Genomic DNA, 22,701 nt, shown 5'->3' with positions numbered 1-22,701 from the left:
CTATCCCTTCTGACACCCTGTGTGGTGGTCAGAACATGATATCCTGATTCCTTTATGAGGAATAAAACCCTTAGAAACTCTCACACCACGGACTCTGTTTTCCTTCATTCTGATTGAGTTATTATTGATTAAGTACTTACCTGCATAGAAATTAAGAGAGTAAATTAATTATTTACGTCAACACAGGAGGCAGCAACTTCGACTGCCCTCCCTTGGACTCAGGAACACACACAAGCTTTTGAAGAATTAAAGAAAGCCTTATGTCAAGCACCAGTTTTAGCGACACCATGTTACAGCAAACCGTTTACACTTTTCGTTACAGAACGTGATGGTACAGCGTTGTCTGTCCTCACCCAAGATCAAGCAGGTTCACATAAGCCTTGCGCTTATTTTTCAAGTACATTGGATTCAGTAGCCCAGGCACTCCCTGCGTGCTTAAAGTCTGTAGCAGCAACAGCGTTAGCAATCCGACAGAGTGATTCAATTGTTTTAGGTCATCAGTTAACAGTTCAAGTACCACATTCTGTAGAGGTTTTGTTAAACAGAACCCAGACTCAACACTTGACTATAGCACGACTGACAGGTTATGAATTAACACTATTCCAGCCACACATAGAAATCAGACGCTGCAGCATCCTGAACCCCGCAACACTGTTACCAACAGTTATGACGGATCCAGCCCCACATGATTGTATAGAAATCATTAATGCAGTAACAAAGCCTAGACGAGATTTAACAGATGTTCCATTGACAAATCCAGTCCTGACACTTTATGTGGACGGTTCATGCATGAGAACAAGTACAGGAGAATTAGTGGCCGCGTATGCCGTGACCACTGAAACTGAAGTTAAAGAAACACATCGTATTGACACACTGTCTGCTCAAGCAGCAGAGCTCATCGCTCTGACCCGAGCTTGTATTCTAGCCAAAAACAGAAATGTTAACATATACACAGATTCACGTTATGCATTCGGAGTTGTACACGACTTCGGAGTCCTCTGGCAAGAACGAGGTTTCCTGACCTCTCATGGGGCCAAGATTCAACACGGTCCCCTCATTCAAGCACTGTTAGAAGCAATACATTTGCCTTCGGGCATATCGGTCATGAAGTGTAAAGCACATACTAAAGTTACAGATTCTGTGTCCCAGGGTAACGACCTGGCAGACCAGACAGCAAAACATACAGCACTGACTCACACCCAGATTACTGATGTGACAAAGACAATAGTACCGACAAAGTGTATGACAGTTAGAGATCCCGCCCTAGACGTAATTGATATCCAGACACATGCTACTCCAGATGAAATAAAGAAATGGACTGAACTAGGAGGGATTCAGACAGATCAAGGTTAGATAACGAAGGAAAAATCTATATGGTTTCTCCCTGACTCAATGGTTCAAGTCATGATAAATACAGCACATAGCCCGGCACATCTAGGAGAGAAAGCGATGTTAGACAGTCTACAGAATCTCTGGTACAACAAACACTTACGAGCAGCAGCCAAACAGAAAGTGCGTACTTGCATGATCTGTTGTCAGTTCAATCCAGGTAAAAGCGTCCCTGTAGAGCAAGGTGGATTTCATCCTCCCGATCACCCTTTTGAAGTCCTCCAGATGGATTATATCCAGATGGACCGCTGTCGAGGTTTTAAATATGTTCTCGTAGTTGTCTGTGCTCTGTCCCGCTGGACCGAAGCATACCCAGTATCAGATTACACTGCTCCGACCACTGCCAAGCAGCTGGTTCGTGAATTCTTCCCACGATACGGCTTGCCTCGTGTCGTATACTCAGATAACGGTCAGCCATTCTCATCTGCATTAATGAAAGAAGTTTCTCTACTGCTAGGATACCAGTGGAAGTTCCATTGTGTCCGACATCCCGAAGCAGCAGGCCTTGTAGAAAGGCATAATCAGACACTAAAATTACGTCTTGCAAAGATCTGTCAGGACAAAGGGGTCGACTGGATAGTCGCCCTGCCCGTGGCACTATTCTACATGAGAATGGTTGCCCACTCGAGATCAGGGCTATCCCCGTACGAAGTGGTCTTTGGCAGACCACCGAATATGTGGGGGACGCCCATTCCGAAGAAAATCACTGATGTTGATTGCAATATGTTGACAGATTACCTTGCCTCCTTGATGTCTGCACTCCAATCATGTCGTTCACAGGTTGCCGCAGCTTTCCCTGACAACACTGATGTAAAGCCGCACGAGGTCCGTCCTGGGGATCTGGTACTCGTCCGGAATTTCGACCGGAAAAGTCCGCTGGAGCCCCGCTGGAAGTCCCCGAAGACCGTTCTTCTCACCACGAGGACCGCCGTGAAGATAGAGGGGAGAAAGGGGTGGGTCCACACGAGTCACATCAAGCTTTGCAATGAACTAAAAAACGAACTAAAACAGGACTCTGACTCGTCCACCCCCACCAAAGACTGTATAAAACCAAGTGACTTTACCGTTACCGAACGAGAAAAGACTCCCCAAGAACAATATCGTATGAAACTCCGATCTAGCAAGTCAGACAGTTTAATTGTTTAAGTCCTCCCCTAGGTGAATCGGTTAAATAGTTTCTGACATGTATCCCCTAGATCGAGATAGAGAGAGAGAGAGAGAAGCAAAGAAACGTACATACTGCAAATCACTGCGTAGTCACTGTATAGTGACGTTGTTAATAATGTTTTTCTTAAGTGTTCTAAATATTATTGCCAGCATTCTGCTACCCATTTATTGGCCTATTTTCAGGCGTGAACAATCTGCTTACAATGTCTCTGCTGAACACACTTTTAGTGAATTACCTGCACATGAACTCTCTTACAGACTTGCGCTGCGTAACAACACATTCATTAGTATGTTACACCACTCCCATCAGACAAATAATGCTACAGACTGCTGGATATGTGGCCGACTCCCTCCCTACCAGAATTACAAGGGAGCTCTGCCCCTCTTTCCGTACCCGTTCACTCACAATGGCTCCTGTGGTGCATGGTTTAAAATAATTAATTCCTTAGATCCTGATATTGCTGTTTTCGATGGAGGCTGGGTTTGGGGAAACTTGAACTCAGTTCTGTTAGATGTCTGTTACCCTGACAAGGAGGGACTCCCTACTCGAATAGGAACTGATCTAGAAAATGAAGTATATGGATTAGGTAACTACACAATTAGTCTCATGATCCTTACTGTTGAATCCGAAGCCGCTCCAGTTCTGCCCCATATGTTAGTATTACCAGTCACAGGTGAATTGTGTGTCCGAAAGAAAGGTTCAGTACACGTAGGTCATAGTAAATGCACTACTGTGGTCGAATTCAGTGATCAGGGTAAATCGTCTTTCAAAGCTATCAGTCACTCTTATTTTGTTTGTGGTCATACCGCATACATACGTTTGCCTCCAGACTGGGATGGTACCTGTTATATTGCATTCCTTCTGCCACCTGTTTTTCTAGCTCCCCCTGATTACCATAGAAATACGAATCTAGTCAAGAATAGATCCAGAAGAGATATCCCACTTGTCGACTACACAGAAACGGCATGGGAACAGTACACTGATTTCAATAAAGGATTCTTTTTCTTTCTAGGACCTGTCCAAAACAGTAAATTAATACGTAGATTAACTAGAACACTTGAAGCAGTAGTACATGAAACTGCCTCCGCCTTAGGTAACTTAACAGAGGAGCAATCTGCTATGCGGGTTGTTGTCCTTCAGAATCGTCTTGTTATTGACGTCATCTTGGCAGATAGAGGTGGAGCCTGTAAGGTCATCGGGTCAAGTTGCTGCGTTTTCAGCCCACAAAATGCACCATCTGTCTATCAAGCTATTACCCGTCTGCATAAAATTGCAAATCAGATACATCAGAATCCAGGCACCTGGACTTGGTCTGGTTGGTTCTGGACAACGTTAACAGCTTGGGGATGGAAGATCCTATCCTTCCTAGGCATTGGCCTAGTCATAGTATTCAGTTGCTGCCTGTGTCTACAATGTGGACCGGCAATATGTGGACTGTGTGCCACTTCCTGCATTGAACATTCCAGTTGTCTCTCAAATCGTCAAAGAAAAAAAGATGAACATATAATGTTACAAGAACAAACTGATCGATTCATGAGGATCGATATATCATGAAGGGTCCGTAGGGAACAAGGAGGGAATGAGGAAATATAAATTTTATGATCAAGTTGTGTTCCCTAGCGAGTACCCCACCGTCTCCATGTACGAGTTAAAGTGCATGTAACTTCCCTCCTGTGCCAGCTATGAAGACGCAAATACATTTGCGTCCAACGTTAACATGTCCTCTTTCAGACCCACCATGAATGGGTTGAGTGGTCCGTTCCTAAGTATGCTATGCCAACGTCTTTTTTGTAGTGTACTCCTACGTTTTTCAGCTCTGGCTGAAGTAGGCCCTGAATCTCTGCCACCGAACCTCTTTTCTGGCTTCTGACTCCGAGAATCTCTGCCCAGGCAGCCCCTGTACTCGTGAACTCTGACTTACTTTCAGCGCGGCCCCTCGTGCTCGGCTCAGCCTGCTGCCTGCCAAGATTGACTATAACCTTCGAGTTATCTGTTTCCCTCCCCGAAAATACATTCCTGCCTGCTAGCTCCAGTAAACATCCTTCCTCAGCTGCAGGGCCAAAGGGCCGACCTGTCTCTATGCAACTAATTCAAGTAATTCATAGCTTCTGTTGCCATGCTCCCCTGGAAGGCCCCGTGCCCCCACGCTTCTCATACAGACATTCAGGCGCTTATACATGCACTCACAGTCAGTATAGAATAGCTTCTGCCCCAGAGACCTTTCCGCCCAGATAGCTTAGTTCCTAAACATCAGATATCAGATATGATAGAAGCACAAGTTGATCTGACATGCCAGACTTCTGTCTCTTTCCGTCAGTGCAAATGTCAAGTCCCCAGCACCCTCCGACTCCATGTCATGCACACGTCATGCAGCTGCGCGCGCATCCAAGTTTCCGATTTCTGCTGACATTGCAACATTTTCTGTTAGTGCCACCCCTTTGGTGACACCTACCTGTGACGTTTCTAGAACACACCTCTAGTACACGCCTCTTGATTACGCACATGTACCACGTGTATACTGTTATCTTGTCTTCTCTCTGCTGTTACGCCTTCTATACTGTTTCCAATGATGCAAAATAAGTATATAAGCTATGTACTGTTAATAAAATGTAGCGCGCTCTATCCCTTCTGACACCCTGTGTGGTGTTCGGAACATGATAATTTGGTCTTGACCATTCCTTTTTAAGGAATAAAACCCCTAAGAACTCTAACACCACGGACTCTGTTTTCTTTCATTTCCGATTGAGTTATTATTGATTAAGTACTTACCTGCATAGAAATCAAGAGTAAATTATTTATTTACATCACGCCTGAAGATAGTAAAATCCGGAGGGAGGGCAGTAGCCAAGTCAGGATTGGAAGAGTCGTTGAGCCATGTTTCGGTTATAAAAAGGGCGTCCAGGTTGTGACACATTATTAAATCGTGTATGTCTTGGCAATGGCAGGACAAGGACCGGGCATTAATAAGTCCTCCCTTGAAGTTATTAGAGCTGTGCCTTGGGGGGGCAGAAATATTATGCGTCTCTGTAGGTATCTCAGGGGACATCCATTTACAGTGTAAACATGAAAAGGGGCCCCAGAGAAGGTCAATAGGGGGACATCCCTTACATGGTTCACCGACTTTAGATCGTAGTGCCAGTAATTCCTTACTGTCGTACCTGATGGTAAGTGGATGTTGGCCGGCGTGCCCTGCGCCCGACGCGATCCTGGCACGGACGGGCGCAGACGGGCTTGGCTTAGGCGCGGCTTCGGCGCGCGTCCGGCGCGCCCGCTGCGCCAGCCCGCTGCGCCGTCTGGCCGGCCTACACATTATATAGGGAGAAAGGAGGGTGGGAGGACGGTGCGACTAGAGCGCTCTCCCCGCCTCACCAAAGATGGCGCCCACCGCCGCCGAGTGTCGGCTGGAAAGCGGCTGGGCAAAGTGAAGGGAAGTCAAAAAATGGTCAGAGTGTCAGTGTGCCTGCATTAAAATTCCCGTTAACACTAAAATAAGCCCCCAATAATAAAATCACAGCAAATGTAAAATCGCTCTAAAGTGCAATGAGTATTCGTTGCAAGTATCAAGAATGTCACCACGTTATAGCAACACGCAGCTCGCAGCCCCAGTTACCCTCACTAGGGAGAGCTCCGTTAGGCACCGAGCTCGATGTGAGGCTCTGTTAAATATTCCAGGAGGGCGGGAGGACGGCGCGACTAGAGCGCTCTCCCCGCCTCACCAAAGATGGCGCCCACCGCCGCCGAGTGTCGGCTGGAAAGCGGCTGGGCAAAGTGAAGGGAAGTCAAAAAATTGTCAGAGTGTCAGTGTGCCTGCATTAAAATTCCTGTTAACACTAAAATAAGCCCCCAATAATAAAATCACAGCAAATGTAAAATCGCTCTAAAGTGCAATGAGTATTCGTTGCAAGTATCAAGAATGTCACCACGTTATAGCAACACGCAGCTCGCAGCCCCAGTTACCCTCACTAGGGAGAGCTCCGTTAGGCACCGAGCTCGATGTGAGGCTCTGTTAAATATTCCAGGAGGGCGGGAGGACGGCGCGACTAGAGCGCTCTCTCCGCCTCACCAAAGATGGCGCCCACCGCCGCCGAGTGTCGGCTGGAAAGCGGCTGGGCAAAGTGAAGGGAAGTCAAAAAATGGTCAGAGTGTCAGTGTGCCTGCATTAAAATTCCCGTTAACACTAACATAAGCCCCCAATAATAAAATCATAGCAAATGTAAAATCGCTCTAATGTGCAATGAGTATTCGTTGCTAGTATCAAGAATGTCACCACGTTATAGCAACACGCAGCTCGCAGCCCCAGTTACCCTCACTAGGGAGATCTCCGTTAGGATGATGTCTGGTTGGGGACGGACCATAGTGCGGGTCCGCTCACGCGTTTGTTGTGGAGCCTAGGGCAACGTGGGCTGGATAAATTTCGTTGTATGGTGGTCGATTAAATCAGCGACCCGCTAGAAGAATGGAGGTTGTGCGCATTTGCTTGTAGAATTTAAGTGCGAGCGCCTGGCTTCCTATGGGTTGAGCACTTAAATTGGCAGTTTTAAAGATGACACGTCGTGTAATCGGAAGCCAATGGAGTTGCCTCAACAAAGGTCTGGCTGACTGCCAACGCGGAAGGCGGTAAATAAGCCCAGCTGCCTGATTTTGAGCCATCTGTAGGCGTTTACTGAGGGTGACCGAGAGGCCCAGTTAGATGGCAGTGGCGTAGTCTAGGTGTGACCACACCAGGGCCATCACCACCTGGGTCAAGGCTGGCTGGGTAAGCATCCGACTGATCTTTTTAATTTTACAGAGCTGGAAAAAACATGATGACACAACCGAGTTCACTTGAGGCTTTATGTATAAATCTTTATCAATAAGCACCCCCAGACTTTTGACTGAGCTGGACGGGGTATGGGGGGGCAAGTTCCGATGGCCAATAATGTGGGCCCCAAAGTAACTGGCTTTTGCCAAATAAGACCAGTTCTGTCTTATCAGGATTTAACTTTAGTTGGTTGCTATCCATCCAATGGCGTATATGGAGCATGGTATTCTGGAATTGGTGGATAGAGTCCAGGGAATCATCGATTGTGAAGATTTGCAGGTCGTCTACATAATTAAAAGTAGTGATTTTTAAAGTTTTTAGTGATTGAAGCAGAGGGAGCATATATATGTTAAATAGAATGGGCGACAATGAGGAACCCTGCGGGACCCCACAAGTAGTGTAGAGTTTGGGGGATGAAAAAGGGGGCAGACCAACTGCCTGAGAGCGGTCCTTAAGAAAGGACCTGATCCAGTTGTGGGCTGAGCCGCAGATGCCGGCTAGTCTGACATGGTCGAGAAGGATGTCATGGTCGACCGTGTCAAACGCAGCCGACAAGTCGAGTAGGACCAGGGCCTGGGGAATTCCCATATCTACGTTATGACGCAGGGAATCCAGGACCGCCGTGATGACTGACTCGGTCGAATGGGCCGGACGAAATCCGGCTTGAAAAGGGTCCAGAAAGTCTGATTGTTCTATAAAGCTGGAGAGGTGTAATGTTACATGGGCTTCCAGTACTTTGGCTAAGTACGGAAGGAGGGATATTGGCCTGTAATTAGATAGAACAGTGGGCTCCGCTCCAGATTGTTTTTGGAGGGGAACCACCACTGCCTCCTTGAAAGAGTTGGGTGCCGTACCTAGAGTTAAAGAGGTGTTAAGGAGTCCTAATATAGTAGAGGGGAAGGCAGTACAGACAATTTTTAGAAATTGGGGAGGGCAGCAGTCTCTCGGGGATCCAGACTGTTCAAGAGGGAAAGTAGGGCGGGGACATCCAAGAGGGGAAAGGGATCAAGGGAGACGGTGCAAGTGACTTGTCTCAGATCAGAAGGGGCAGGGGTAGTGACAGGGATACTGGATTTAATAGTTACGGCTTTGTCCAGGAAGTATTGATTGAGAGTGTTACAAAGATCCTGAGTGGCCACGGGCTTAGGCTGGGTTCTTCTAGGGTTTAAGAGCTTGTCGACAATGGAGAAGATATCCTTAGAATTCTTATTTGATTTTTCAATTGTACTAGAAAAGAAGGCCGCTTTGGCAAGAAAAATAGCCTTCATGTAGTCAGCACGAGCGGACAAGTAGCGAGCCTTTTCCGGGGTGTTTTAGGTTCTTCTCCATTCTTGCTCCTTTTCGCGAACGGTTAATTTTTTGCCCTAAGATCAGGGGAGAACCATTTGTGAGCTTCATATTGACGGATAGTTTTCAGTTTTTTCAGCGGGGCGTGTATCTCACTTGCAGTTTCAAACCAGTTGGAAATGTCAGCCCTGGCCTGATTAAGATCTGTGTTATGGACCGGTAAAGAGTTCTCTAGACTTCCCAGGAAGGCTGGAGTATCCAGAGAGCCCCATTTCTTGATAAGGCCCTCTATAGGTGTCTATATTTATTGTAGGCTTAGGAATAGAGATTTTAAATTGTATCAGAAAATGATCAGACCAAACGCAGGGGGAAACGACAGAGGGAGAGATGCTAAGGTTCATGCTCCAGATCTGAATCAGTGTGTGCCCTTTAATATGGGTGGCGGTATTGATGTGATAGCTGAAATTGAGCCCAGTAAGAAGCTCCATGAGCTCACTGGCTAAAGGGCCACCAAGCTCGTTGTTAAGCCAGTAATTGAAGTCACCGACTAGTAAGATCTTCGTATAGTCGGTGACCAAGGTGGCCAACTGGTCGCACAAAGAGAAGGGAAAGAGGGGCATACTCTGAGGAGGTCTGTATATCAGTACACATAGAAGTGGGGCCGACCTAGAGTCAAACCTGATGACCAGGTTGTCGGCTGCGGGAAGGTCAAGAGACTTCATTTTAGAGAATCCATGAATCTTGTTAATAATGGCGGCTACTCCGCCTCATACTTTCCCTAGGTCACGGTTTACCTGTAAGATGTAATAATTATCAGGTAGGGCAGCTAAGATGTCTGGGGATGAGTCAATATTAAGCCAAGTTTCCGTCAGGAAAAGAATGTCAGGTTTTTGGCAGGCAAGAAGGAGGAAAATATCCAGTTGATGTTTTACTAGGGATCTAGTGTTAAGATAGAAAATGTTTAATCGTTGGGATTCTGCCGGTACAGGCTTAAATTGCAAATGCCGGTAGCGCACTCGGGGTAAAGATCTCAGGGTGCTGGAGGGGGGGTAGAAAGATGCCTAGTTGTTCTAGATGACTAGTAGAGGCTGGGCTCAATGGTCAGGCTAAACCACGAAGGTTCACCAAATTCTCCGAGGAATATATTAGAAAGGAAGCAGGGGATCTGGCCCTTGTACCCGGCCTGGCGCAGACGGGCTTGCCTTTGGCGCGCCATCGGCACGCCCGCTGCACGGCCGGGAGGGGGCACATATTATATGCTGGCTAAGATGCTGTTGTCAGGAAGAGTGGAGCGTCAACCCTGTGCTACCCCCAGGATGGTGGAATTCCCTCGCAGTCCTCGTGACAGCACCTAAACGGCTGCACGGGTAGAAACAGGTGACGTGAGGAGGAGAGGGAGGGTAGGTGCACAGTAACAAAAAGCTCAAAGGGCCTCATTTATGAGGCCGTGCGTCACTTTTACGCCGGCGGTGCGTCCCTTTTTGTGACGCACCAGTGGCGTAAAAAATGCATCTTGTTGCGCCATATTTACAAAGTGACGCATCTAGGTAGATGCGTCACTTTGTAAACCCCTGCGCCACATTATACCTGCGCCAGGTATAATGTATGCAAGGGGGGCGTATTGACGCAAGGAAGGGTCATAGAAGTGACGCAGTGAAATCTATGAGATTTCACTGCGTCACTTTTAGGACGCCGTTGCGTCAGAATCTTGCGCCTGCCTCACAGCAGGCGTAAGACTGACGCAGGCCCTTTCACATGGGGCTTTCCCCATGTGAAAGGACGCATTGCTGGAGTTGCGTCACTTTTGTGGCACACTCCAGCAATGCGTCACTTTTGCGCTTACAGATACGTCAGAAATACTGACGTATCTGTAATTCCTTGCGACATGATGCGTTATACATTAAATATGACGCATCTGGAATGTCGCAAGGAGTGTGCACTGAGAAGTGACGCATCGCTGCTTTCACGCAGCGATGCGTCATTTCTCATAAATGAGGCCCAAAGTTTTTAAAATAGCATACAATTTAAAAATTGGCGGGCGAACAGTGCTTCGGGCTTTCCGCCTCAGGAGATTACAGCGTCCTATCAGTATTGCGCGCGGGGCAGGAAGCGCGTCTTATATGCTGCCGAAGATGCTGTTGTCAGGAAGACTGGAGCCTCAACCCTGGGCTACCCCCAAGATGGCGGAATTTCCTCACAGTCCTAATCGGCTGCACGGGTAGAAACAGGCGACGTGAGGAGGAGAGGGAGGGTAGGTGCACAGTAACACAAAGCTCAAAGTTTTTAAAATAACATACTTAGGGACCTTTTCCTCCCATGTAAAGATCACCTATATTGACTGTACGCAACGGGTGTGAGGATCCTTGCGGAGATCATATGTCCATTTTTCCTTTGGTACCTGAGAATCTATTTCAGTCAGATCCATTTGTCAAGATCCAGAGAAGGGGCATCATAGTGCCGTAGCCGAGGGCCCCTTGGGGGATCTAAACACTGTCTTACTCCAGAGACTATGTTGTGCCATCACATCACGTCCTAGCCTGGGTGGGAAAATCCGACACTACTAGTGTACCTTTAAACTGAGCTAGTGCCTCCTTCTTGGTAAGATGCTACTGACGTGTCACCCCATGAGGTCCCTCTCTCTGTACCAAGTCTCAGTCTGCTCAAAGGCACAGAATGAAGCCAAGATGCAGAGAATCTGCAGCTAAGTTTACTCCTGTGAGGTAAGCCATCAGAAGCAATCTTCTTGCCCCCCCCTGCTCTAACTCACAAGGTGCCCAGGTCTGAGGAAATTGTAACACCACCCTCTTCACCAGAATCTAAAGGGAAGAGGCATTGCACCAGACCCTCTTGTACAGTTCCCCCCCCCCCCCCCCCATGGGGGCTTTGCGGTCATAAGTTGTATGTCTGGCCGTCTCCGCAGGACTCCATTGCTTTGAAATTCCTCTCTGGCACATCCTTTCTTTAAGTATGCAGACTCTAAAGTGAACAGATCTGAACACTCTGATGCTTTGGATCAGGAGAAAATTACCTGGAGTGGGCTCCCCTGCTCAGCTTCCCTCAGATCCAAATGTGGGGCTGGCTAAAGACTTTCATTGCTCCTCGTTTCATACTTTCTCCTGGATGCGTTTAATGTCCAACATTTGCCCGACTGGAGGTTTATTTTGTCATTCCTACTGGGCTATGTGAAATGTCAAAAAAATCCTTGCAGATGGAAAAAAAAAGAAATTTGGTCGTATTACATTTAAAAAAGTTAAAAACTGCGTATTTAGTAGGGGTGGGCGGAAGTTATGTAATTTGAGTCCACAGAATTCTGCAGACTTACATAAAAACTCTGTGAGATTCTGTGAAGTTCCTGCAGCGGGTTGAAAATATGCATGTTGCATTGCTCATGCTACAATTTAGTGCCGGTAGCAGGAACAGCACAGAAAAATCATCAAGAATGGCTCCATGTGGTGTGCAATAGTACGCAGCCAATCAAGTTGATTTTCCTACAGTTTGAGTTGAAAATCTACTCAAGCTGCAGCAATTCTACTCAGGCAGCAGGCCTCTGGCCATTCCTGCTAGCAACCACCCGCAGTAGAAAATCATGCTTGAGGACTCTAAAATCTCACTTGCGAGCCCACATTTCTGTGGCCTCGTGGAAAAAAATTCCAGTGATTGGCAGAATGTTTCCAGTACTTTGTGTCAACTGTTCCGCTCCTTCCTCACCTGCAGAACCCAAAGAATCTGATTTCCGCCCTTCCTCTCCGAACCCACAGAGATCAACTACGGAGTACCCCAAGGACCATCGCTCAGCCCCACTCTCTTCAACATCTACATGGCTCCCCTCGCCACCATCGTCAGACAACATGGACTCAGCATAGAATCCTACGCCGACAACACCCAACTCATCCTCTCCCTCACTAAGGACCCCCTCACCACAAGACAGCTTCCAGGAAGAAATGACGGACGTCTCATCTTGGATGAGAAGCAGCTGCCTGAAGGTTAACTTGGAGAAGACAGAAGTCTTCATCCTCGGACCTCCCCCTCTGTATGGGACAACACCTGGTGGCCCACCAGCCTCGGCAGCTCCCCACCCCTTCGGACTACGCCCAGAACCTCAGCATCATTCTCAACTCCTCCCACACCATAACTTGACAGATCAAAACCGTTGCCTTCACCTGCTTCAACACCCTCTGCATACTCCGCAAGACCTTCAAATGGATCCCCCAGAATCAAGAAAGACTGTCACTTATGCACTTATAACGAGCAGACTGGAATACAGAAACACCCTCTAAGCCGGGATCAACAAATCTCTGCTCCACAAGCTCCAGACCATACAAAACACCACCGCAAGACTTGTTCGCGCACCCCAAGACACAAACACTTCACCCAACAACTGCTTGACCTCCACTGGCTTCCCATTGAGAAGAGAGTAACCTTCAAGATACTCACCCACGCTTACAAATGACTCAACAACAACAGACCCCAATATCTCAATGAAAGAATCTCCTTCCAAGAGACACCTCCGATCCTCTGACCTTGCCAAAATCCCACGTATCCACAGAGCCAGACGGGTGGAAGAGCCTTCTCCTACATTGCGGCAAAGACCTGGAACGAGCTCCCGATCAACATCAGATGCGCCCCCATTCTTCAGATGTTCAGGAAGACCCTCAAGACCTGGCTGTTGGAACGGACCAGAGCTGCCCCCCTCCCTCCCCACCCCAGTGCCTTGAGACCCCTACTGGTGAGTAGCGCACTTCACAATTCCCTGATTGATTGATTGTTAAAAGAAGGCTTATTCCATCAAGCCCTAGCATCTAAAAGTAATGCCAGAGAACGATGTGGATTAGTTTCAGGTTGCTGTGTTTTTGGAATTTAAAAATTTTACTGCACAACTAAATGGCATTTATTTTGTCACAGTGTGAACAACAAAGCTTTGCAAGCATCCAAACAGATAGCATGTAGAAGTTTGCAGCAGACTCATAACCCTCTGAAATATTTCTCACTATCGTAATTTCTATTCTGCATGTTCCTTAAGGATCTCTACAATAGCTGCATGAACCAACAAAGCTATCATACTGTGACTACGTGTGGCTGAATATATTTTGCGAAACTCAAAATAGGTAATATCTGCACAGCCCCTTTATAGGTCGAGCCTGTAACAGCGTGCATGCGCTGTTCTGGCAAAGACTTTATATAGGGGCTTTTGAAAACTAACCCAAGAATCGCACACGCTCGTGCGTGTGCATTTTGTTTTGCCCCAACTATTGACCTTTGTGTGAGTCTTTTTAACAAAGACAGCACGCAATTGGCCAAAGATGAGCGCATTGCTCCGCCCATGGCCTATTGGTGTCAGTTACCCGCACGGCCGCCATGTGGTTTCAATTATCTGAAAGAAACAGGTTAGTATTAGATTCCTTACCTTAGAATATCCCCAGGCGTCAGTCTGGATCCGGAAACTTTTGCGTAGCAGTACCCCTGCGCGTTGGTAGGCGTCGTCTGCAGGCGTCCCCTGCGGCTCCGCGCCCGTCGTTGGCGTCGTGCGCCGTGATGACGTCGCTGGAGTATATAGACGCCGCCTCCGCACGCTGACGTCAGTTCTTCTTTTTTCCGCGCCAGTTAGCGCAGATCCGAGAAGAGCAGTACTCCGGTCTTTGACCAAAGTTTTTTGATCTTTTTTGATTCTTCTTACGGTGCCGGTAGGATGCCTGGTTTTAAGAACTGTGATGACTGCGACCGCACGATGTCGGTCACGGACCATCACCGACTCTGCCTCCGGTACCTGGGCCCCGACCACGACGTGGACGCCTGTGTCGATTGCCGGGCCTTGACGAGTAAAGCTAGGCGGGAGCGGTCCCGCAAGCTACTCGAGATGCGGGTGTCGGTCCCACGTCGAGAGAGGTCCCGGTCCGGCCGGAGGTCGAGGGAGCGGTCGAGGGAGCGGTCGCGGAGCCGTCACGAATGCTCCGGGAGGGTTCACCATTCCTCTGGTTCCTCAGGTAGGAAACACAAGAAGTCGGGGCGTCGTCATCGTACCCCCGACTCCCCACGACGCTCACGCGATGCGGCCGGGGGTTCGGGTGGCCCCACCCCCACGGCTCCGCATGAGCCGCCGGCGCGGCCTGCTCCATACCCTACGGTCCCTGGGCAAGGCGCGACGCTCGAGGAGATAGAGGAGTTCCTCATGGCCATGAGGAAGCTATCTCCTCCGATGGGGCCTACGGCGCCTTCGGGCCCTGTGTCCCCGTCCGAGGGCCCTAGCGGGTCGGGTGCTCCTGCCTCGACGCCGCCGGGTGCTCCGGCCCCGGCGCAGCCGACCTCTCCGGCGCCGATTCCATCGGGGCTGCCCCCGACGCCGTCCCCGCACGACGCCGGTCCTCCGGCGCTGGCTCCGGGCGGCGCCGCCCCCATACCCTCTCCGACTCCGGTCACGGAGCCGAACCGGCGTCGCCCGACGCCGAGTCCGACGCCGATGGGGCCTGTGAACCCCGAGGAGCCGGTCTACTATGTTCATCCCGAATATGATGAGGAGGTAGATTACGGAGAGGATTGGGAGGGGTCTGAGGACCCTCTGACACGTGAATGTCAGTACAATGTGGACTGGGCAGGTGACTTGGGTGACGCCAGTGGTTTAGATGAATCCCCTAACCCTGGCTTTGTCTCGCCTCCTACCGTGGCTTCGGAGGAGGGGGCAGCTTATTCAGTGGTGTTGATGAGGGCTGCCAAGGCTTTAAACCTTGAGCTCCCCGTCGCGGCCGTGAGGACTAACATCCTCATTGAGGTCCTCAAACCGCAGTCATGCCCACAGGAGCCCCTGCTGCCGTTCAACGAGTCCTTGTCTGACGTTCTTTTGGGCACGTGGTCCAGGCCCGCTTCAGGTTCGCCTGTTGATAGGAACGTGGCCAGACGCCACCGTCCGTGTACGGATGACCCCAAGTACCTGTCCACACATCTCACCCCTGAGAGTCTGGTGGTCCAGGCCTCGACTTCCCAGACCGCATTCCCGTCGGCCCCGCCCGACAGGGAATCCAAGAGGTACGACCAGTATGGAAAAAAGGTCTTCTCATCCCTGAGTCTGGGACTGCGGTCTTGCAACACCGCATGCCTCTTGGGCCGCTACACCCACTCTCTGTGGGATACGGTCGCGGAATTGCTGCCGGAATGCCCACCGGAGGTACGGGCAAAACTCGGCAAGGCTATGATTGAAGGCCGAGACGCAGCGAAATACTCCATCAGGTGTGGTCTTGATACGACCGACTTGCTGGGCAGAACGATGTCCACGACGGTGGCGATTCGTCGCCACGCCTGGCTGAGATCCGCCAACTTTTCGGCAGATGTCCAGAATGCTTTGATGGACATGCCGTTTGATGGCAGTCGCCTGTTTGGCGACAAAGCGGACCACGCGCTGGAGCGCTTCAAGGACTCCAGGGTCACAGCCAAGTTCTGCGCGTTGGAGTTTCCAAGACGACACTCGCACGGCGACGCCTTTCGGCGCGAGTGGAGTTGCGGTCTGTTATACGCCTTTCCGCCTATACCACTTCTGCCCAGAGTGCTGAAGAAGATCAGGTGCGACCGGGCCCAAGTCATCCTTGTGGCTCCGGACTGGGCTCGAAGGTACTGGTATCCCGAGCCACTCAGCATGTCAGTCGGTCCCCCGATCCGCCTGCCCCTTCAGGAGGACCTTCTGTCGCAGCAGCAGGGGACGGTCCTCCACCCGAACCTGTCCAGCCTCCACCTCCATGCGTGGAGATTGAGCGGCGACAGTTGAGGCCATTTGACTTGCCTCCTGAAGTCTGTGAAGTGATTCTGGCAGCCAGGCGTCCCTCCACAAAGTCGGTATACACCTGCCGGTGGAACAAATTTGTGGCATGGTGCACAGCAAAGGCTGTGGATCCTCTTTCTGCCCCTCTTTCCGAGGTTCTCCTCTTTCTTCTCTCTCTTGCCCAGCAAGGCTCTGCTCTGGGCACTATCAAGGGCTACCTTTCTGCCCTTTCGGCCTTTCTGAGACTGCCTGATCAACCTTCTTTGTTCAAGTCCCCTTTTGTAACAAGGTTCTTGAAGGGCATCACACACATGTATCCACCTGTTCCGTTTGTGATGCCTCAGTGGGACTTGAACCTGGTTCTAACCTTCTTGGTGTGTGCTCCCTTTGAGCCACTTCATTCCTGTCCTCTCCGTCTCCTGACTTTAAAGACGGCCTTCCTGGTTGCCATCACCTCTGCCAGGAGAGTGAGTGAGCTCCAGGCTCTTTCTGTCAAACCTCCTTTCATGTCCATTCATCCAGACAAGGTGGTTTTGAGAACTAGACCTTCTTTCCTGCCCAAAGTAGTCTCTGCTTTTCACATCGGGCAGTCCATCACCTTACCCTCCTTTTTCTCGCCTCCGCATCCTTCAAAGGATGAAGAGCGGCTCCATCGTCTGGACTCAAAACGTGCGCTTTCATTTTATATGGATCGCACACGCCAGTTCCGGGTAGATGACCAACTGTTTGTTGGCTACGTGGGTGCGAAGAAGGGACGGGCGGTGCATAAACGGACCATCTCTCGGTGCATCAAAGCGTGCTACTCTTTGGCTCGGAAGGAGCCTCCTGTTGGGCTGAGGGCCCATTCCACTCGGGCCACGGCGGCTACTACTGCCCTTGGCCGGGGAGTCCCCTTGCAGGACATTTGCCAGGCGGCTACGTGGGCCTCGCTGCACACTTTTGCGAGGCACTACTGCCTGGACAGTCAAGTCCGGAGGGATGGCTTCTTTGGCCGTTCTTTCCTCCAGGACTTTCTGGTGTAAGATTGTATTGGTTCGCAGACCCACCACCGGGGTTGGTATTGCTGGGGTATCTATTCTAAGGTAAGGAATCTAATACTAACCTGTTTCTTTCAGATGAACAAGTTACTTACCTTCGGTAACAATATATCTGTAAGAAACAGTAGTTAGTATTAGATTCCTTACCGCCCCACCCATCCTCCCCGTTCTGCGAACTTATACCTAGGGTTAAGGACGTCCCTTTCAGGGCCCTAGTTTCAAATGGCACTAGTGTTGTTTCTCACATGGCTCTGCGTGTTCTGGCGCGGAAAAGCTGTGTGCAAAGAACTGACGTCAGCGCACGGAGGCGGCGTCTATATACTCCAGCGACGTCATCACGGCGCACAACGCCAACGACGGACGCGGAGCCGCAGGGGACGCCTGCAGACGATGCCTACCGACGCGCAGGGGTACTGCTACGCAAAAGTTTCCAGATCCAGACTGACGCCTGGGGATATTCTAAGGTAAGGAATCTAATACTAACTACTGTTTCTTACAGATATATCGTTACCGAAGGTAAGTAACTTGTTCATCATACCCAGACAGGGGCGCGATAATTGAAACCAGATGTCTCGCTATGGTGCGCACGTGCACGCCCTCGTTTTTAGGTCTCGCCTAGCGATGCAGCGCTATGCGCTGCTCGCGAAGCGAGACTTATTGTCGCTGTGTAGGCTGCGAAGTGGGACATCAGATGTGCACGAGCTCAATAAACCCATTGCAGTCAATGGCGGCGACCGCGCGCTTTAGCAGACACGGGCGGTGAACGCGCTCGCTTTAGGAGACACACGCTGTGAACGCGCGCGTCTCTTCTCGCGCTCTCCCACACTTTCACAGCGCGTGTCTCCTAAAGCGCGCGGTCACAGCCATTCTCTGCAATGTAGTGGGCGATGTACGGCCCGGCTCTGTGAGCCTGCCAGGAAGCTACAGATTGGGGTTCGGCCAGCGGAGGCTGGGGAAAACGCGCATGAAAGGCATCAGGAGTGGATATGTGAGTTTTCTTTTGCTTGCGCACGGCTCATGCCGTATCTTGTGTGCTCTCTATCTGCCTTCTGACCCCCATCTCTCATACCTCACTCCATGTCTTTCCACGTCTGAGCGCTCCTTTTCTCTCCCTTCCTTGACCCAGCTCATTTTTGTAGCCTTCCCTTCCTCCTGCTCCGCTCCTGACACCACTAGGCGGCTAAGTGAGTTATTCATCCAGTTAATACGCTTTAATCAAGCTATCAGAATATTTGTTTTTGTTGTACTTTTACATTGCACAAACTTTACCCGGAGGTGTTGGAGTGCTTTAGATGAGCACCAACCACTTACATCACACGAGGAAACATACTGTGGACTCCCACTAAATAATTACCAGATTCCGAGCCCCAGCACACGTCAATATTGCAAGCTCATTTCGATGACTTGAACCTCAAAACAATATACAAGCACTTTTTTAAAATCATAAGTCCCAAACAGTTGACGTTGAGCGTCCAGAGTCTGTCCGTCCCATTGTCTCTGTGCCCCCTTCCTCTGTGCCACCTTCCCACACTCTCATTGCCTCTCTCTGTACCCTACAAGCCCACGCGGACACAGCTTTTCATTTAGATGCACGGTTTGACCCTGGCCTCTTCGGCTCCACTGCCCTTGTGCTCCAATGTTGCAGAATGAGGAATACGTTCCCTCTGAGGAATTACTAAATTATTAAACCGTATCTACGTCCTGTGCCCCACTGCCCATCTCTGCCCCCATCTCCTCCCGCCCCCGGTTTCCCGCCTAGGCCCTCCACTCTCTCAGCCTCATCTTCTTCACTCCCACGCTTGCCTCTCTCCTCCCGGACCTCTTTCCTGTGGTCACTCCTCTTACCCCGCTGACCTCTCTTGCTTTTCGCCATCTACTGCTGCTTTCCGCTCAGACTACTGCGCTACCTACTTCTCCCTGCCTTTTTCCCACCCTTCTCCGTTACCCTCCGCTTCTAGACCCCCTCCCTCCCACCCCACTCTTCTCTCTCTCTAACTCCCATCGCACTTGCTTTTAGCCATCTTCTTGTGCATCCCCTCCCCCTTCTAGTAGCCCACCTGTCTCTCCTTCTTAATTATCGTCGCCTCATCCAACCTTACCTTTAATTGTTTTCTAGATTCATTCTCTGCCCTCTCCACCCCGCCGCCACCTCCATTTGTACCTTCCTGTTGTGTGACGTCATCTTCTATGCCTCTCCTAGACCACTTCCTTGACCCTTCCTACCCTCAGTTCAACCTTGTCCTGTGTCTCCAACTTTACTTCTTCCATACCATTCTTACCTCTCCCTTACTATCATTCTGCCCATAGCGCTTTCTTCTCATCTCCATCTCTTCTAGCCACAGATTCGACTTCACTCTCCCTTCTCCTTAAACAAGCATTTGCAATGCAATACGTCTTGCCTCTACGAGAGTTTAAGCTATTGGCAATGTAAATGACAATGCCTTTCTATTTATTTTTAAAAAACCAAATCATAAATAAACTGTATTCTCATTTACAATGCCAATAGCTCAAACTCAAGAACTGCGAGACCTATTGCATTGCAAATGCTTGTTTTAATTGCAGCGCGCTGTATTACTCTTGTCCTTCTGGTTGATGAGATATCTCTGGGAGAAGTGCAAGCACAGTCACCCCGTTCAAAGGCAGTTTGGGGATTTAATTGAGTGAGAAATGTTCCCCAGCCAGGCTCTTAAGTAGCAGGTTTTTTTAAAATATATATTCGAGCATGTGAATTGATTTACTCGATGACATCCCCTTTCACAGAAGGAGTTTGATTTACGACTTTCGGATAATTTGTAAACAGCTCCTTGCAGCTTTTATTGTCACGCAGCACCGCGGCGCGTGCAGAGATCTTCGAAGCCAGCTCCCCACACACACAGGCTCACTGCAACTGAGGCACCCGAGTGCTGCTGCTGGGTGCGTCGTGTATGAGTGTGTTTGTGTGCGCGTGTGGGGGAACGCTGTGTGCACCTTATGTGGGTCCATGTGTAAAGCGTGCACATTCTATGTGTGCGTACAGTGTATGCGCGTGCCCCTTGTGTGTCCTTTATCTGTTTTCGAGTATTTATTAGGTGTGTGTGTACATTATGTGGGCATTTTATGTTTGTATATGTACGTTATGTGTCTAAACCTATATTATGTATGTGCGTTTAATGTGGACGTGTGTGTATATCATACAACTTCACGTCATATGTGTGTATGTTTTTGGTGTGCACATAATACTTTTGTGTACTTTGTATATCTTGTAATGTGTGCACATTATCTGTTCACATTAGATCTTCGTGTGCCTACATATGCACGCGTGTTTGTAAGCATATGCATGTCTAAGTTCTGTTGACATACTACTAACATGCACATGAACATGTTATGATTAAATATGGAACACAAATGATTTTTTTCCGTATGCAGTTACCTGTGCATGTAGGCAGGTTCAAACCCAGGTCTTGCTGAACAAGAGTTACATACATGTAAGTGACTAAAAACACATATGCAAGTGACTCAACAGAAGACAACTGTTGCTTGCTCGTACCCCTAAAGAAGTAGTTTGCACGTTATCACGATGTTTGTTTTCGGAGGCGCCTGTGAGATTTCAGCTGGTGAAACAAGCTTTTTTTGTGCTTAGAGCGTCTGGGAAAGTGTCCGTCGGTCGGTCTCTGGGAGAGGTGCAAGCAGTCACCCCGTTCAAAGGCAGTTTGGGGATTTCATTGAGTGAGAAATGTTCTCGGCGTAAATGCTTCCGGTGCTGACACCCATTTCATGTGCACGGCTGGTCACAACGACGAAAAATGTTCAAAGAAGGTTTTGTATGAATTTATTGAGGTTATGAACGGTGTCTGCAGCAGGCCCGGCTCCAGGAATTTTTACTTGGGTGGGCCAAGGGTGCCTTTGGGTGGGCCTCTGCGGGCTAGATTTGTGGCATATATGTCTGGGCAGGCCTGCTTCAGGGCCCTCCTTTATCTTTTCTTAGTCTTACAAGGCCCAGTAAAGCGCACTCTTTTCCAAATCTCTTTATAAATATTATCACTCTCAAAAAGTGTTTTTTCCATGTAATGTTCCTTTGATGGGAAGAGGAGGTTTCTGAGGTGAGAGTATCAGGCAAGTGACACTTCTCGGGCTCCCTCTGCGAGCCTTCAGGGAGAATCCCTCTACATTACTTTGTCCACCTGACCCCATACTCTGCAACACACTCACTCCCTTACAGACTTGATTATAGACTACTCCTCTTCAGTGCACCTTATCTCACAGCTGACCTTGGGCCCCAGCCCCATGACAGGCACCATCGGGCTCCACTTTCATTTTTCCCGGTAAAAACATTAGTAAAATCACCTTCAAACTTAAAACATTGAATATGTAGCAGTAAATATAATTAGCACACACTTTAAAGTATGATCCACAGTAGCCCTTATGACCGAACTGTTAATTAAACAAAAAAACTGAAATTCCATGACAGGGCCGGCTTCAGCGCTGATGCAAAAGTCTTTTTTTGGTGCCGCACCAATGACCTCTTTCTCCGTAAATACCTTTACTACCACCTTCCAACAGTGCCCCTTATCCCTCCATGGCCCCCCCCTATTGACCTCCTCCTCGGATTCCCTCACTACCACATGCCACAAGTGCCCCTCATCTCCCCATAGCCCCTCCCCTTATGACCTCTTCCTCAAATTCCCTCCCTGCCACCCTCCACCAGTGCCCTTCATCTCTCTCTAGCCCCTCCCCTCATGACCTCCTCCTCAGCCTCCCTCACTGCCAACCTCCACCAGTGCTCCTCATCTCTCCCTAGCTCCCCCCTCTACCCATGACCTCTTTCTCGGATTTCCTCACTTCCTCCCTCCAACAGTGCCCCTCATCTTTAAGTAGCCCCTCTCTCATATGCATTTCATTTGTTGTATAGCGCTACTCATATCAGTGTAGTGTGTGTTAGTACTGTACACCACGCACACATTATACAGAGACAATGAATCATACAAGTATGCAAATCAGTCTACAGGGAATTTCACATAAGCCAATGAGGATTACAAGGTGTAGGATTCACATGTTATACGTACTGGTGGGCAGTATGTTTTAAGAGGGTTTGGTCTGGGGAAACACAACTGTAGGATTTAAAGAGTATTCCATGGGGGTCAGCTTTACTGCTAAAAATGTATATCTACCCAAACATACTCATTTTAGCAACATTAGAATAATGAAAGACTGGGGCAGTTATAACTATATAACAAAAAAAGCGAAGTTCTAACTATACCATTCATGTTTGTATGCAGCGCTTTGATGACAGTTCATT

At 49.2% G+C, this 22,701-nt stretch overlaps 1 protein-coding gene across 2 annotated transcripts in view; it reads left to right on the top strand.

Annotated features, from left to right (window-relative positions):
* Positions 1-22,701, top strand: part of CPNE6 (copine 6) — a 461,434-nt gene that overhangs the window by 265,767 nt on the left and 172,966 nt on the right. The gene's annotated exons all lie outside the window — the stretch shown is intronic.

The sequence above is a fragment of the Lissotriton vulgaris genome, chromosome 5 (assembly GCF_964263255.1).
Source record: "Lissotriton vulgaris chromosome 5, aLisVul1.2, whole genome shotgun sequence".
NCBI classification, from domain to species: domain Eukaryota; kingdom Metazoa; phylum Chordata; class Amphibia; order Caudata; family Salamandridae; genus Lissotriton; species Lissotriton vulgaris.
The sequence above is the reverse complement of the archived record's forward strand: the minus strand, read 5'-3'. Positions and strand labels throughout refer to the sequence as shown.